The sequence below is a fragment of the Lissotriton helveticus genome, chromosome 9, assembly GCF_964261635.1.
Source record: "Lissotriton helveticus chromosome 9, aLisHel1.1, whole genome shotgun sequence".
Classification (NCBI taxonomy): Eukaryota; Metazoa; Chordata; class Amphibia; order Caudata; family Salamandridae; genus Lissotriton; species Lissotriton helveticus.
Window position 1 is genome coordinate 1153886919 of NC_136070.1, and position 17228 is coordinate 1153904146.

General features: G+C 46.5%; 1 protein-coding gene across 1 annotated transcript in view; it reads right to left on the reverse strand.

Annotated features, from left to right (window-relative positions):
- IL17RB (interleukin 17 receptor B) overlaps positions 1-14560 on the reverse strand; it is a 321832-nt gene extending 307272 nt beyond the window's left edge. The window contains exon 1 of the mRNA XM_078661590.1: positions 14298-14560. The gene's annotated coding sequence lies outside the window, so the exon portion shown is untranslated. The remainder of the gene's footprint in view (positions 1-14297) is intronic.
- Between the last annotated feature and the right edge of the window lie 2668 nt (positions 14561-17228).

Below are 17228 nucleotides of genomic sequence, written 5' to 3' on the forward strand. Positions count from 1 at the left end.
CCACAAGGTAACATACTTAGGAGTGGGAGGTTTCGCAAAACGAACTCCTTTAAGTAATCTGGAAACAAAAGGATGCTCACCCGCGGGCTTCCCATCTATGTGGGCATGACCCGCCGAGATAGCCGACCTGAAACCGTTGATGGTCGAATAAGCCAGACCAGAGGTAGCTAAGGAGGCCAAGAAATTAACAATCATGCTGATATCTGCTGAAACGGGATCAACTTGTTGTTGTGAACACCAATCGCACCAACGCTTCCAAGATCCCTTATACCGTTTGTGAGTATTGGGAGCCCATGCCTCACTAAGGAGTTTGGAAGCGTCGCTTGAAAGGCCTGGGAGCGACCAGCGATCCCCGAGATTCTCCACGCGAGGAGAGGAAGGGAGCCTGAGAGGATCAGGGGATGAGGATCTCCGAGAGGGTCCAACAGGAGATTCCACAATGGGGGAAGGAGAAACGGTGGAGCCGAACACATTTCTAGAAGGACCGGAAACCACGCTTGAGCCCTCCAGAGAGGGGCAATCAGAATCAGATCCGTCTGAAATCGTTTGGAGTAGGCCAATACCCTGGGAATCATTAGAAATGGAGGGAAGGCATAGCAGAGGGTCGATGGCCACTGCTGGAGAAAGGCATCCGTGGCCAGAGCCTGAGGGTCCGGCCTCCAACTGTAAAAATGCGGAAGCTGCGCATTGAGGCGTGAGGCAAAGAGATCTAGCTGACAAGGACCCCAACGCCGATGGAGAGCACGGAAGACCCGAGGATGCAGTCTCCAATCGCTGTAATCCCGGAGATGCCTGGAGTGCCAGTCCGCTATCTGATTGTGGCATCCCGGAAGGTACTCCGCAATAACAGTGATCTTCTTCTGCAGACAGAAGTGCCAAAAATCTTTGGCGATCTCCGCCAGGACTCTGGACCTGGTTCCGCCCAGTTTGTTCACATAGCGGACTGCCGATATATTGTCCATTCGGAGAAGGACACAACAACTGGTCTGCAGGGGGGAAAAACATTTGATCGCGAAGGAACCCGCTAGAAGTTCCAGACAGTTGATATGTAATGTCAATTCCTGAGGGGACCAACGACCCCCGGTCGAGACCGAGCCGCAACGGGCTCCCCAGCCCCACCGACTGGCATCGGATTCTATCACTAGATCCGGGGACACACCGAAGAGGGCTCGGCCGTTCCAGGCCTCCATGTGGTCCAACCACCACTGCATCTCCCACCGGACCTCCTCCGTAAGAGGAATCTGATCGGAATATCCGAGGCCTTTCCGGAGATGAAGAATTTTCAGGCGCTGCATCGCCCTGTAATGAAGGGGACCCGGAAATATCGCCTGAATGGACGACGCCAGCAGACCTACTACACGTGCCAATGACCTCAACGACACAGTCGGTCTGGAAATAACAGATGTCAACTCTCTCTTGATATAACGCATCTTTTGGTTGGGCAAGAGAAGTTGACAAGCTACCGAGTCGATCTGGAAGCCCAGGAAATCGATACGCTGAGTTGGAACCAAAACCGATTTCTGAACATTGATTAGAAAACCCAGAGACTGTAAAAGAGTGATGGACAATTCCAGATGTTGAAGAAGTGTGAGTGGACAATCCGCCATAAGGAGAATATCGTCCAGATAAATAATCAACCTGACACCCAGCGACCGAAGATGTTCCACAACCGGTCTCAACAGCTTCGTGAAGCACCATGGTGCCGACGAAAGACCGAACGGGAGAAACTGATACTCGTACCAGACTCCCTGCCAGAGAAACTGGAGAAAACGACGATGTGGTTTGTAAATCGGAACCGAGAGGTACGCATCTTTGAGGTCCAGCCGGACCATCCAATCCCCTTCTCGAAGGAGATCCCTCAAGAGATGGATTCCCTCCATCTTGAAATGTCGATAAACGACTCCGCCGTTGAAGTCTTTCAGGTTGAGAACAAGACGAGCACCGCCCCCTTTTTTCTCGACCAGAAAGACAGAGCTGGCAAAACCTTTCGGATGACGGGTGGTTGGCACAACCGCCCCCTTCTTGAGGAGAGAGTCTATCTCCTCGGAGAGACAAACCTGATCCTGAAGAGAAAAACGTAGACAAGGAGGGGGACAAGACTGACGCATCGGGTGATAGAATTCTATTCTGAACCCTTGAACAGTTTGTAGCACCCAAGCATCGCCGGAGAGCATGCGCCAATTCTGCAGGAAAAACTGAATGCGACCCCCCAACCTCACATCGCATGCACGAATCAGGCTCACCTGTAGAGTGGGAATCCTGGTATTGTCCCTGATGACCACCGGGACGTCCTTTGCCGTACTGGCCTTTTCCTTTTCTGGAAGGATAAAAGTTGGCTCTCGATGAATAACCTGCGTCGTAGGAGCCTCTGTGCTGAGAGGAATTGCCTCTCTGGGACTGATTGGCAGAACCACAGCCGAACGAGCGTCCCCTACCTCGTCCGGCCTTTCCAAAAACCGGACGCATGGCTCGCCGCAAGGAGGCCTGCGCCTTGTCGATGCCACTGAAGGTGGATACAAAGCGCGTAAGTTCCTTAAGGAATGGCTGACCAAACAGGAGGCCATCCGCCTCAGGGCCCGACTCTGAAGTGGCTAATTCAGAGAGTTTAGGGTCAAGCTTCAACAAGATGGACCTGCGACGTTCCGCAGACATTGCACAATTTGCATTTCCTAATTGGCAAATCGCCCGTTGTGCCCATTCGATCATCTCCTTTGGGTCCACAAGGGCAGAAGCTTCTTGTGCTCTGTAACTTAGGTCCAAAATCTTAGTGAGAGGCCCAAGCAGATCCAACATCTTATCTTGACAAGACCGCCAAGATCTATCAAGGCCCTTCTTCGGGTCCTTGGCATATTTTTTCAAATACGTGACCATCATGGGGTCAACGTCTGGTGTCTCAGCCAAATGGGCAGACAAATCAGGCCTCGGGCACTCAGAGCGCAACCGGGCACGAACAGAAGCCTCAAAAGGCTGGCGGATATGCGCCTCAATGTAGGCAGCTACAGCTGGAGAAGGCACCCATGATGAAGAGTTCGGGTGAATGATGTCTGCAGGCTCGAAATTGAGCACCGGAGGACGCTCGGGAGCGTCTACAAAATGTTCTTTACAGACCCGTTTCTTAGGTGGAGGAGAAACATGGTCTGAAGATGCAGAAGATAGTACATTGTCCGAATCAGCATCGTGAAGACAAGCAGAGGAGGATGGCGCAGATGCCAAACTTTTCGCCAAACGCTGAAAGTCAGTCTTGTGAGGGTTAACAGGCGACTTCGCCGCCTTCCTGGAGGCAGGCAACCAGCCCTGCTGCTGTGCATAAAGAGTGAGATGACGCTTCAAAGGATTAATAGCACGTACAAGTGCTTTGTTAACGGACTGTTGAACACCCTTGTCCAATTGTTCAACCAAATCCTGTTCCAAGGAGCCTTCCTCCTCATCAGCATAATAGTAGTCGTCTTCAGCGTCATCATAATAGTCAGCCATTCTACACCAAGGTAGAGGTAAAATGCCCACAAGACGAAAATATGGAGTGTTGGAAAAACACAAGTCAAGGGGGAGTGTATAAACCCCAAAGCAGGCTTAAAAGCAGGAACAAACCTGACTTGCTAGTAAATAAGACGTGGAGGGAGCCAAAGCCTGCACTAAACAACACTCTAGGCAGAGCCTATGCCAGGAATATCCAACCAAAGTCCTAAAAGACCTCGGCGTCAGACGGGGTTACTTGCACTGACAGGCCGTGGGCAAGACGTCAACAAACGCCGTCACTCAACCAGCTGAGGAGAAAGCAACCGGAAATGGGACAGCGCGCATGCGCGACTGTCGCCTGCCAGTGAAAACCGCCGAGGAGCGCTCGCGCTCCAAAACAAACGGAACCCCTGCTCCCGCTCCACCAGAAGCGCGCGAGCAGCTAGGAAGCGCTCGGCGACCAAAACGGAGGTGAAACCCACGCTCCGGTAAACAAGCAATATGCACGCTAAAAGCGGCGAAACAGCGCGATGAATAACAACGGAGACCGAGCCCCCAGGCGCGCGACACACTGCGCAAAGGCAAAGCACAAAGCGACAGTAAGTAACAAGGCACAATATAACATAGAACAGTAAAATGCCAAGAGTAATAAAGGTAATGCACTTAACTGGCTGCGGAGCAGCAAAGAAAGAGGAAGACAGACTAGTGTGTTGACCTTTTATACGCTATACTCTATGGTTACTCCCGGGTGTTCATGGGAGATGTAGTTTTTTTGTTCATTTATTGGCTGCTGAGCATTTCATTAAAGAAATGAGAAAAGCATAATCAGAGCCTCCTGTCCTGACATAGAATTGACTGCCAGGCCCGACGACCTGTTGACTGCTGCCAGTGCCCCACAAGAACAACACAGACCTGTCCTGTCCGGCGGCCGGCTACTCCGAGTGGACTGAGGACAGCAGTGCATGAGCCTCTGAGCCTGCAAACTGCATGGACTTGCGCGTGGACGTGACTTTCTTTCACCCGAGCACAGGTGAGTAAGTTACCGCGCAGTTACAGCGAAGCGACTATTACGAACTTCATGCAGGCCTGCTGCGAATGTGCAAAATATCTACAGTACCTATTCTTAATTTGAAAAGAGGCCTGTGAGTCTGAGTCAGTCTTTGAGCTCCTCCCGGTCCTCACGGCTCCAGAGACGGAGGAACAGCTGTGAGAGATATGTCTGCGTGGGTTTTGTTAATTTTTTGTTTGTTGCAGCAGCAGGCCCTAATTCAAAAGTCATAAAATGACAGGCATTGTGATTGGCGTCTGCTGCCCCAGGTCCAGGCGGCAGGCCTAGGCTCCAGTCAGTGAGGCGATAGAATCCCTCCATAACTGTGCATGCGGGCAAGGCTGGGTGGAGGTCAGGACACGGGAGAGGGGGTCAAGAAAGGCCGCGAAGAGCGTGTGCCTTCCACTAGTTTAAAGTCTGAGGCCCTCCTTTAGCTGCGCGCATTCCAGCAATGTGTTTAACTGTCTCGGCCTGGTCATGGTGTCAAGAGTGTAGAGCACCAGTGCCAGGCCGAGTGGAGGTCTGCCATTTTTTCCAGGATTATACCTCTACTTGTACTTTGTACGCTTTTGTATCTTGCACACATGTCACTTTTTCCTCCTGTAATGCACCGTTTGCCACCTCTTGTATTTTGTTTGCTCACAATTGTCACTTCTGCGTCATGTAACTTAACGTATGCCTTTGTAATCTGTTCACTTGTAATTTTCTCCTCATGTATCATTACTGTTCCCAATGTGAAGCGCTCTGACACCTTCGGGTAAAGTCTGCGCTATATAAAAACGCATAAAATAAATAAAATAAAAGGAAGGCCGTGAAGAGCGTGTGCCTTCCACTAGTAGTTTAAACTCTGAGGCTCCCCTTTCCTTGAGCTGCGCGCATTCCAGCAATGCGTGGAACTGTCTGAGCCTGGTGTCAAGAGCGCGGAGCGCCAGTGCCACAGCATTTCACCACTGCCAGCCCTTCTGTGGTACAAATGAAAAGATTTAAGAGGATTATGTAGGATAATTCGGACGATGGATAGACCTCAATTGGAGGCTGTTCATCATGATTAAGGGTGGCTTGGGTCCTATTGCTTGAAAGAAAAAATGCCCTGTTGCCCCAACAGTTAAGTACTAAAATCTAGCCACAATTGGTGCTTATTGGGCCACATAGCCTATGATGTCACAATGTGTGGCATTACAGTAAGTGACATCACAAGAAGTAACATCAGATAAGGTAAGATCCCACTCATTGGTTTTTATTAGGTATATATTATGAGTGCATTAAGCAAATAAGCACATTATTTGGTTCAACACATTTTGCTTTAAGATTGTCCTGAAAAAGTGGCACACCCAAAGCAAAATGTGGGCCTAAACTAATTTTACAATTTTTTTTAAAACCCTGCCATAAAGAAATTGGTAACCAGGAGAAGCATGGTAGTACATCTGTTATGCTTAATTGGTTTCAAAGTCTGTGTTTTCTAATATTTAATGTTTGATGTGTTTTAACGTTTAATGTTGAATACAAGTTGTTTTATATCTGATGCATTAATTCTTCTATCCTGGGTGACGGGGGGGGGGGGGGGGCGAAAGTGATCGTAGTATAAGGGAGGGGCGGCATTTTTCAATTCTCGCCTAGGGCGGCAAAACACCTAGAAATGGCCCTGGACTTAGCTAACAATAGAATGACTGAATATAATACTGTTTGGTATAATTAGATGGCATTTGGACAATGCACGTAAATCTAGTTTTACGGAAACAGCTTGTTTTTTTGGTACACTTATATTTCAAAAATAGTAGTGCCCGTACAAACATGTTCCTTAATTTCACACTTGCAAAGTGTGCACGTCTTAGGGCACAACTGTTGCAGTTTCACAAACAGTGTTCCTTTGTTTTCCATTAAGAATGGTGGTCGGGAAGGAGAGTAAGGAGGTAGGAGGAAAATATTATGCTTCACTCATTCCCTTCATTACCAGCTCATTGAGAGCTCTACTCCAGTGAGCAGGATATCCCTTTGTTTTGCATGCTCCTTAAGGCTCCCTGGGGTGGTTAAAAAAATCACAGCTTAGAGGGAACAAAGCCCTGAAGTATTGGCAAACCTTAATAGATCCCCTTTGGATCTGCCTGGAAAAGGGAACAATAATGCATTTAAAAGATGATTGGACTCCTTTTCCCCACTAATTTTAATGAACAGGAATACCCTGGGACCTAGAGCGGAGCAATTTAGGCTCCTCCCTTATATGTCACAGAAACACAATATTTATTTGCATCTAGGTCTATATACTCTGCGGGCCTTATCTATAATAACGTGGAGTGAAGCCTTTAAATGTGCTTCTGAAGTGTATTCACTGTAGAAATTAGAGACTTATGAACTTGTGTACATAAATGTTTAGTTTAATCATGGAAACGTGCAATTCTCAAATATATTTACACTCATGTTTTAAGACATATTGCATTTGTTCACAAGTGCATTGCCTATGTAATCATGAATTAATTTATCAATGTTTGCATTTGTTCTTTTTGCATTTATTTTGAAGTTGTACATGTGTAAATAATCATGCATTCAAACAGTACTTTGCAAATGTTTAAACTACATTAGCATAATTCGGTCTATTTCTTAATATGGAATATATTTTGTTTGCTCAGCATGTTCTTTCCCTTTTGCAGGTGCGCTTTCTTGATTTCATAGCTAGAGAAAGGAATATAATATATTAGAGATTGTGAGGCCTGAGAAGAGAAATCTTGGCAAGAACGGGGGATGATTTAATGAGCAGAAGAAGCCTCCTATACATCGTGTATCAGGAACAGAGGGAAACTCAAGGTTGCCCAATCTATCAGAGTTCCGTGGGATTCGAAAGTTTGGAGATGCTGCAATTGTACCTGTAGCGTTGGACACCATTGGTCCTTGAAAGGATGACGCAAGATATGACTGATGATGGGGTATCTGTATGCTTGCGTAATGGGCAGAGCTTCTGATTTTAGAGCTGGGGATCCAGGTTCGAGTCTCTGCGTTGGCTCAACATCCTGTGATTCTGTGCAAATCACTTAATCTTCCCGTGCCTATGGACAGCACCTGGATACCCTAATGGGTGATTAGCCACACTCTACAAATCTGAGTATTTATTTATCTATTTATTACGCATTCACACTTTTAGCAGTTCAAACAGCTACTTTTGGACTTTGAGAGATACAGACCTCTCTTCTTCCCTTATATTCGTGCATGAATGTGGCTTTATGCTAACACTTATTTCCCTGTTTTAGAAGACTTCTTCTGAGGTTTATGCTATGCTGACACTTTCTTGCATTTCTAAATTCCCCTTAGACCTTTTATTTCAAACAATTATTTTAGATTTAGGGCCTGATTTAGATGTGGGCAGACAGGTTACTCCGTCATAACAGAGATGGATATTCCGTTCACCGAAATATGAATTCCATAGGATGTAAATGTATATTTCAGTGGATGGGATATCCATCACCATTGTGACGGAGTAACCTGTTCGCCACATTGAAATCAGGCACTTAGAATCTGGTTAGATTACTTTAGAACCTAGTCATGTTTAGAAAGGAGGAGCGGAGCATCTTGTAAGAACTCCAAATTCAGATTCTTGCCTTCTGTATTATTCTGAATGTTGTTATTTTATGTTTTGTGTTATCAAGTCGGAATTGACTTTGCCGCCTTAATTTGCTTGTCATAATTCTTTCCATTTATAATATTTTCTTAATTTTTGCATTTACTAGAATGATTATGAACTTGTAATAAACGCACTTAACTTTAGTTACCGATTCCTGGTCCTTATTGTGTGGGCCAAATGGGTCACACAAACTTTAAATTGTTTGTTTGAATGTTGACTCCCATGTGCCTCTTAGTCAACGAGAAAGATCTATCAGGTGAGAAACGGTAAGTGCTCCCTATGCGCTCCCAGACACCACCTCGAGAAGGTCAAACTTGCCTACTATGATTAGTTTCCACACTGTGAACCTTGTACCAACATTGTTTCCAAGTTTGCTGTGGGTCTCACTGCAGCCATTATGCCAACCCTCAATTCCTAACGCCTCTTCTAAATCTAACGTACTTATTCCTATCAATGTAGGTATAATAATTACACTTATACTGATCTACCGGAAGCGTTTTTCTTTTTCAAAAGTTTCTCTTACTCCCTTACTCTACTATAACGGAACTGGGCCTTTGATTTCGCTGCACTTTACCACGGAGGTGATGGTCCTCTGATGGATCTTTCTCTGCCATGGTGAGGATGGGTAATGGGATGTCCAAACCTGTTGGCCACTCAATGAGGACCAATAATTAATAGCCAACTCGCAAATCTGAGCTACAGTTCAAATACACTACTCTCAGGACTATGCTATAGACATAACGTATTGCAATGGGTAGACCCAACCTCCTGAAGAAGGTCAGTCTAACCAGGATTATACACACTAGAAATTCTGCAGTCACAAAATAGAATAAAAGCTGCAGAACTTGATGCTCGGAAAACAATCTATGATTCTACCCATTATACATTTAAAGTCAATATTCAAACAGCACAGTTTAATGGAAACATTAAGACACAATAACAGACTCAGGCAAATTTAGATAATTTGGTTGTTGTAATAATGATCCAAATTCAATGCACATAAGTGACATTTTGAGCATTTCAATCTAAGCATCTACTGAAACCACACATTTAGTCAAAGTTCCCAAACCAGAAGAGGATTGTTACAAGTTACAGATTCCTACCACCATCGAAAGGCAGGAGGATAGTTTTAACAAAATTCAAAGAATTCTATGGTAAGGGACACAGGAATCAAGTTAAAGTGCACCTAGGGAGAGTCCATCGACTAAAAGGGGAAATGGGGCAAAATCAGGAAAGTTCAAATCTGGTTTACCACCAGATAGTCCAAGACAGTTCAGCTGGCATAAACATGGGGCATAGAAAAAAGTCTGTCACCAAAGCAATCAATCTGCTAAGAACAGCAGCACCAGCAAGGTTAGAAGCAAAGGATGGTACGTGGTACATCAGTGGGAGAAGGCATGAGTTCTGAGTTTCCAAAAAAGCATTCTTCTTACCCCTCCTTTGGAGTCTCATCCTTTATAGTCTTTATGACACTCTTGTGACATCATTAAGCACACCACAATAGTCTGCTCATCATTCATCATGTGGTCACTCATCCATTCGTAAGGTACATATTATTAGTAAGCATATTAAACTTTTTACATTTATTTTCTCTATTTTGACACATTCAAGCACACTTTTCTCAATTACTGCATAGTCTTTCTCAATGTGTGCAAAGTGCACATTTAGATTTCTGTGTTTAAATCAGTAAATATGTTGTATAAAGAATGAAACGATTTTGAGCTTCATCAATACCAAGGCATAGGACAGTGCTGCCATAACATAATTAAAAAGAACAATTGATGGACAGAATTCTGAACAGTGTCCCCCCCGGTACAGAGATCTGTGCCTAAATCCATCGTCTTTTTGCTCCCCATGCACTCTTAGTTTAGCCTGCCATATGCAAATCAGTATTGACCCTGTGCCCCATGGGAACAGTCCAGTCTGAACTGCCAGGTCCAGTCCTCCCTGGACTGGAAACAAGCGTCCTAGGACTGGTTTCGGGGTATCACCCCTCATAAGCCAGGCTAGCTTGACTCTTGACTCCAATGGCATGGAGAGCTTGGAGCCACGATGGACATACCCGTCCCACTCGGGGTGACAAATGCAAAAAGAACATTTGATGGACAGAATACTGAACAATGTCATGCATTTACTACATTACAGATATATGGGCCTAAATCCATAATTGTTTCCCCCCCCCCCATGCCATCTTAGTTTAGACCCAGCCATACTCAAATCCATCCTTGACCCTGTTCCCCATGAGAACAATCCAGCCCGCACTGCCAGGCCAGGTCCTCCCTGGACTGGAAACAAGCATCCTAGGACCGGTTTCAGGGTATCACCCCATATCAGTCAGGCTAGTTTGACTCCAGTGGCATGAAGAGCACTGGACCCACGTCTGGGCGTAACCATCCCATTGGGGTGACAAATGCATAAAGAACAATTGATGGACAGGTTGCTGAACATAATTAAACTCAGTCCTGCGAGAGCACCGAATAAAGATTACCATTAATTAAACTTAGACAAATGCATTTTTAGTATGTGTTACCCTCTCAGTTTTTCCATAGTAAAGTTCCACATAGCATAAAAAAACTTCTGTGTGGCAAGTCACATTGGAGATGAACATCCATGAAATTAAAGAACAGCTTTTGATGATCAAGCAGATTCTTTTCAACTATGCTTGGTGGGTAATTGCACGAAAGGAAATATTTAATTGTCTATTAGCCCCAATATTGTTTTACTGTTCGATTCCTTGCTATGCTTTGATGAGACATTGTATTATATTTAGATAGCTCTTTCTACCTCTAATGAGGCGTTACAGCGTTTTAAGTCAAGTAGCATGCTACTCCAGGACCCAACGTTATAGGTTCACATGCCCTAGACATCACCTGTTTAAAATTCATGATCAATGAATACAAGACTGTTCAGCCACAGTATATTTCTTGGTGAGTTATTTTCGCTTTTGGTGTCTGGTGGTAAAACAACAGCCATGTAATAAATACCTCGAATGTTGTAGCCAAACTATAGCACCCTTGATGAGGACTGTAAATGTTTAAAGAACGAAAACCTGGTTGATATTCATCTGTTAATTAACAACTTTAGCCAAGCAATCTTAGACGGAATCTTGCAGGTCAAAGTCTGGCAGTCTTAATTTGATAGCGCTGATGAAACAAGAGAGATAACGAGGGAGATTACATTTTGGAAGTCTCTGTAGTGATCACTGGTAGCAGAAGGTTCTCTGTTTTATTAGTTATACACCAACTACCTACATTAATATCGCTACACACATCGTATAGAGAAAAATAACCAAATGTATTGCGTTGTCATGAGCATCTGAAACAATCTGATGATCCAGATAGTGCTGTGAAAGCAGAAGGAAATGTTTAACAATGTTCTATTGTTGTTTTTTTTCTTTGACAGAGATATCAAATGCGTGCGTCATTTTTGTTATCACTGTTTGCATATTGCAGGGTATACTTTTAAGACAGTTGTGTCAATGCCATTTGCTGTGTTCACAAGAGGGACATATTCACCTATAAAGTAGTTAATAAACAAAAGAACATGTTGGTCTGGAGGCCTCTTTTCAAGTGAGGGCCACGGACAGTTTGCTTGTAGGCAGAATCCATTGTTTTAGTACATAACATATGCTCAGAATGAGCTTTTTGACTGCCCATGCCGAAGACTTGATAGTTTTGATGTCCATTTTAGTTGTCTGCTCTTGCTTTAATGGTTTTCGTCCCTATTCTTTTGTTTGTCCAGTCCATGAGCAATTCAGTTTCACAGGGTTCTGGTTGGATCAGTTGTAGCCTTTGCCTAAATACTTGAGGGGTGTCAAGGCTGCAGTTGCTCACAAAAGAGCAACACCAATGCAGCTGTGACTCTTGGGATTGCCTCTGGCACAAACAATGCGGTTTAGTGTTTTCCTGGTACATCTAAACACAGCACCCAGAAGTCTGTGTACGTTACGACCATGATTCTCAGGCACAGCAGAACAAAAAAGCAGGGTCCAAGAAAAACCCAGAGCCTGCTATTACTATTAAATGAATCCTTCACTACCTGACTACTCAGGCAGCATCCCAGTCCATCGTTAGTGCCACCTCAGTTTGGATCCAGCTATATGCAAATCAGTTTTGACCCTGTTCCAGTGGGAACAGTTCGGACGAAAACTGCCAAGACAGGTCCTCCCTAACCGGAAAACAAGCAACCCAGTAATGGTTTTGCCCTTGTTATGGGCTCACCAGCCTAGTATAGCTTGGTTCCAGTGACACAGTGTGCACAGGACCCACGTCTGGGCAGTCCCGTTCCACTTAGGGTGACATACAAAAGTATACAAAAAGTGATGGCAGGAATGCTTGAATTAATCTCAGCCACCGGTAATTACTCGGGCCGCATCCCAGTCCATCACTATTTTGCACACCATGCCACCTCAGTTTGGACCCAGCTATTTGCAAACCTGTCTTGATCCTGCTGTAATGGGAGCAATCCAACCCAAACTGCCAAGCAAGGTCCTCCCTGAGCTGGAACACAAACAAGCCAGGACCAGTTTTAACCCTTACTGTGGCTTCAATAGCCAGGTATAGCTTGTTTGCCAGTGGTTAGACAACTTGCAAGCATTCCTCCCATCACCTTTTTGTATGTTTCATGTACCGCCCTAAGGGACATGTGTATAGCCAGATGTGAGTTATGTGCTTACTTTGTCACTGGAACCAAGCTATACCCGATTGATGAGCCCATAACTAGGGTGAAAACGGTCCTGTGTTGCTTATGTTCTCACTGGTCCTGGTTCCTGCAGAAAGGACCTGGTCTGGCAGTGCACACTCAACTGTTCCAGCAAGGAGCAGAGTAAAGACTGATTTGCATATGCGTGGGTCCAAATTGAGGTGGTATGGTGAACAAAAGAAAGATGGGTTGGGATCAGTGGTGTAACAAAGGCCCCTGCAGTGCGGGGGGCCAAGCTCTGGGGTAGGAGGAGGTGTTTTGCAGCTAGGTACTCTGGTCTGAGAGCTCCTGGGTGAGTCTGGAATGGGGACCCTCTATGTACTTTACAGGGAGTTTCGTTCCGCCACTGGTTGGGGTGCTACCATAGCAATTGACAGTGGTTAGACAAATTGCAAGCATTCCTCCCATCATGTTTTATGCCTCCCAGTTTCTTCTTCCTGCATTACTGGGGGTTGGTGCCAGTGATTCTCACCTGCTTGCTGCTGTTTCTTTGCCTTTACTTGCAATATATATATTTATTTTTATAGAGAGAGAGGCATATATAGATATATATGAGGTAATTCAGAGTATTCCTAACGAGATTACTTGAAGCAAAACTATTTTCTTAGAAAAAATTCACATGATCACACTATTTCACTTTCTTTTTAGTGAACATGTAAAGCCTGTGTTTGTACCCTTCAACAAAAATTCAAAGTGGGAAAGAGAGAAGTTTTAGGTAAGCAAGATTCATAGTGTGCTAGTTCAGCTGTAGTCGAGTTAGGTTTGTTCGTACACAATTTATTTAGTCTTGATAGATCTGTGTGTATACATGTCCACTAGCGCTTAGAGGGGGAGCCGAGACAAAGATGGTCTAGAAGTACCTACGCAGGAAAAGGATCAGGTAAAACAAAGGACGTTATTTTCTTTTCTCATCCACTTCCCCTTTCCCACAAGGAGGGGCTTGAGTCAGATAATATACAATATTTGGGTTGTGACAGCGTTTGGGTGAAGTTAGGAGTTTGCTACTTTGATCGCATCTCGCTCCTACAAGATTGCACAGCCTAAAGGAAACAGGTTAGTGCTCAAGTGTTACAAATGTATTCTTTTTAGATCTCGCTGACAGACGCTGTTAGCTGATTGTTGTCGAAGACCAATTGTGTACTATACCACTATTTACAGCAGGATTTGAGTCAGCCAATTGCTTACCATTTTAGGATAAAAGTACTAAAACCGTCTTTTAGCTTACCCGCCCCAAAACTCTGAATAGATACATTTTTCCCTTTACCACTGTCTTACTGGAAACCTTAAAATTACACTTATCTCCCTTTAACACAACCCAACCATAAAATTAACCTTTCTCCATTTACCTCTACCCACACCTTAAACCTAAAATTGCCCTTACATTCCTTTAAAAAAAGAACATATTTATGTTATTTTTTTTAAAATACTCATGCGGTAAAGGCATGGGTGGCAGGTACAAATTCTTACCTGCGTGGTACTTACCTGCATGGTAAAGACTGTTTTGAAAGCTGTTTCCAGCCATTCAGATTTCATATCCAAAATCACGCAGAATGGCATTGTCGAGAGGCGGAAGGCCCCTCTCCGGGTAACGGACCTCACATCAGTCCCGACGCTCTTCACCGGCAGAGCTGCCTGCACCCAAGATGGCCGACCGCACACAAGTTCACATCCCACAAAGTTCCAGGTGAGCCCAAATCGTAAAACAAGAGCCCCGCACCCCCAGACCGCCACCACAGCCAATGATCCCTAGCTTCATCCCACAGGGGCTCCTCCACGAAAGTCCCTGTTCACGTTCTCTCCTCAAGGGTGCCTGACCTTAAAATGGCCGCCACCCGGGACATCTTCAAGCAGGGAAATCGGATCTGATCTGCCCGTTTTTAAGCCTACTCCTGACGCGTCCTAAATAATTGAGCAGGGCACTGCCCATTTTGGTCTCGCAGTCTTCCTGCTCTGTCAATATTTAGATAATATCTAGATCACTCCGGACAGCTAATTGGACAGGGATTCCGGTCTTACTATGCCTTAACCTTAAGGTTGCAATTTTGCACAGCTAAGAAATCTCAGAGGCCCCATTCAACAGCACCTTAACCAAAATAGCAGCAGACTACACACTTCTTGTAGACGCTGGCATCCCCAGAGACCAGCTCACCTCACACCCCTTGGGCAACAACACCGATCGCCTCAGACAACTCGGTTTTACTACAATCAGCCAGCCTCTCTCTACAAGAGCTGCCTGTCTCCTACATAAACTCATCTCCACGCCGATTTCAGCTAGCTCAGCACGCCCCGTGGAATGCTGACCACCGCTCCTCCCAGAACGGACTTCTTCTGACCCTCCCCCTCCCCCCACGTGAACTCCGACCTCACCCAACGTGACCCTCCCCGTTAACGCAATTCCCCCAGCGTTACAGGGGGAACAGTAACTGCGTTACCGCTTTAGACCCCTACCTCCCCGCCGGAAGGGCACCACTTACCTCTGCACCGATCCTATCAACCCGGCACCCCTCCCCCCTCCTCCCCCCCTTCCTACCCCAGAGGCCTGCCTCCACACTTCCCAGCTAGGATGCCCCCAGCCACTCAATTAGTCACTCATTTCTGCCCCCCTCTTAACCACCTATCTCCTCAAGGGCAGAACACCTTCGCTATAACATTCCCAAGCAACCTCTCCTTCAAAGCTAAAAAACGCTTCAAACAGAATATAATTAGACAACACCCCGAAACGCTAGTCGTTGACACCTACCACTGCACAACTAGAGGTCAGAAGAAAATGGACTTCATTTTCCACACCAACAGACCTGACGTATGGGCCACCATCTTTAACTCATCCCTCCCCGTCTCCAAAACCACCTTCACTGTTCATAACCGCAAACTAACAATCGCCCCCCTGAACCATCAATCCCTGACCGGAGACATCTCCATCACCATTTATGTGAATGGCACCATTCTAATTCAGGCGAAAGACGAGAACCTCGAGTTCCTCGACTCTCTCTTCCCCACACTTAAGATGGCTACCACACATTACCCACACAAAACAACCCCCTCCACATCTATTGGCTCCTCACAAACTCTCTATCTACGGAACTTGCCCCTGACACCCCAGCGTCCTATCACTACTCTACTTAGTCACTCCACCAAGCAGATCCCACCATCAGCCCCAGCCCCCCCCTATTTCACAACTCCCGTCCCCCACTCTTCATACCCAACCTCCAACCATCCAGCCCCCCTCACACCCCCTAAGGACTGCCAACTCCCCTCCACCCAGCTCCCGAAACACCCCGTACTCTCAGTCCTCCGCCCTCAAAGATCCACCCCAACGTCCCCACCCTTCCTTGCTCTTCCAATCTGCCATTCCCACACCCTCACCAGCCCCAGCTCCCCCTTTCTCCCTACCCGCGTCCCCCTCCCATCGCTCCCAAACTTCCAGAATTCAGCCGCCCTCTCTTCCCCTAAGGACCCCCACCCACCCATTCCCTAGCCCCCAAAGCACCACTAACTCTCATCCTCCCCCCCCTAGAGATCCAAGACCATTCCCTAGCTACCGAATCACCTCCAACTCTCTGCCTCCGCCCCCCAGAGATTTCAGACACCTTAACAACTCCGTCTCTCAGTCCCCCATCCTGCCTATCCCCACCCCACTAGTTCAAACTTTCTCCGCTATTGAAGAATACCCCCACCCCCCTCTGGTCAAAAACCCCCTTTATGCTCTAGCCCTCCCGCTATCGATATATAGCCCTGACAACTCTGATACTCAACCCCCAACCCTCCAACCTACTCTCCTAGAGTTCTCACCACCCCCCTCATTGAAGATAACTTCCACCCCCGAAGGGACCGCAACTCCCCTCCCTTAACAGCCTACCCACAACCGAACCCCAAACCTGATCAAGCCACCCCCCTCCTATCTACCTCCTGAGTAGATACTCGCCCCAAAGCCCCTCTCATCCAGGGCCCTGTCCCTCTTACCCTCCTCCCCTCTCCCTCTCCCCCTCACCCGAGCTGTCACGACGCCTCAACCTTATTGAAGCACAAATCACAACCCTGATCTGTGGACTGAAGGAAACCCTATCTGCCCTTGGGAATCTCCAGTTACCCTCCCCCCCTCCATTCCACTTCACTGCCCTCCGCCTCTCCCTAGGAATGACTATCCCCCCGCCAACCGGGATCATCCCCACCCAGATTCCCTGTCTCCTCTCACTAAAGACCTAACGAAGTTGCGAACAGTCAACCCCAGAAGAAATGTAACCTCCCTCTCCCCCCAGGAAGTGAGCGCACTCGTTGCCTCGTACGAACTCCACCCGAACCAGCCAGCCCAGACCCCACCCCTGAACTCGACTCTCACCTCCTCGATCCAAGTCATCACCGGAGTGGGCAGGGACCTGCCCCCCCCCCCGCAGAGCCTCTAGACGCCCATTGTTT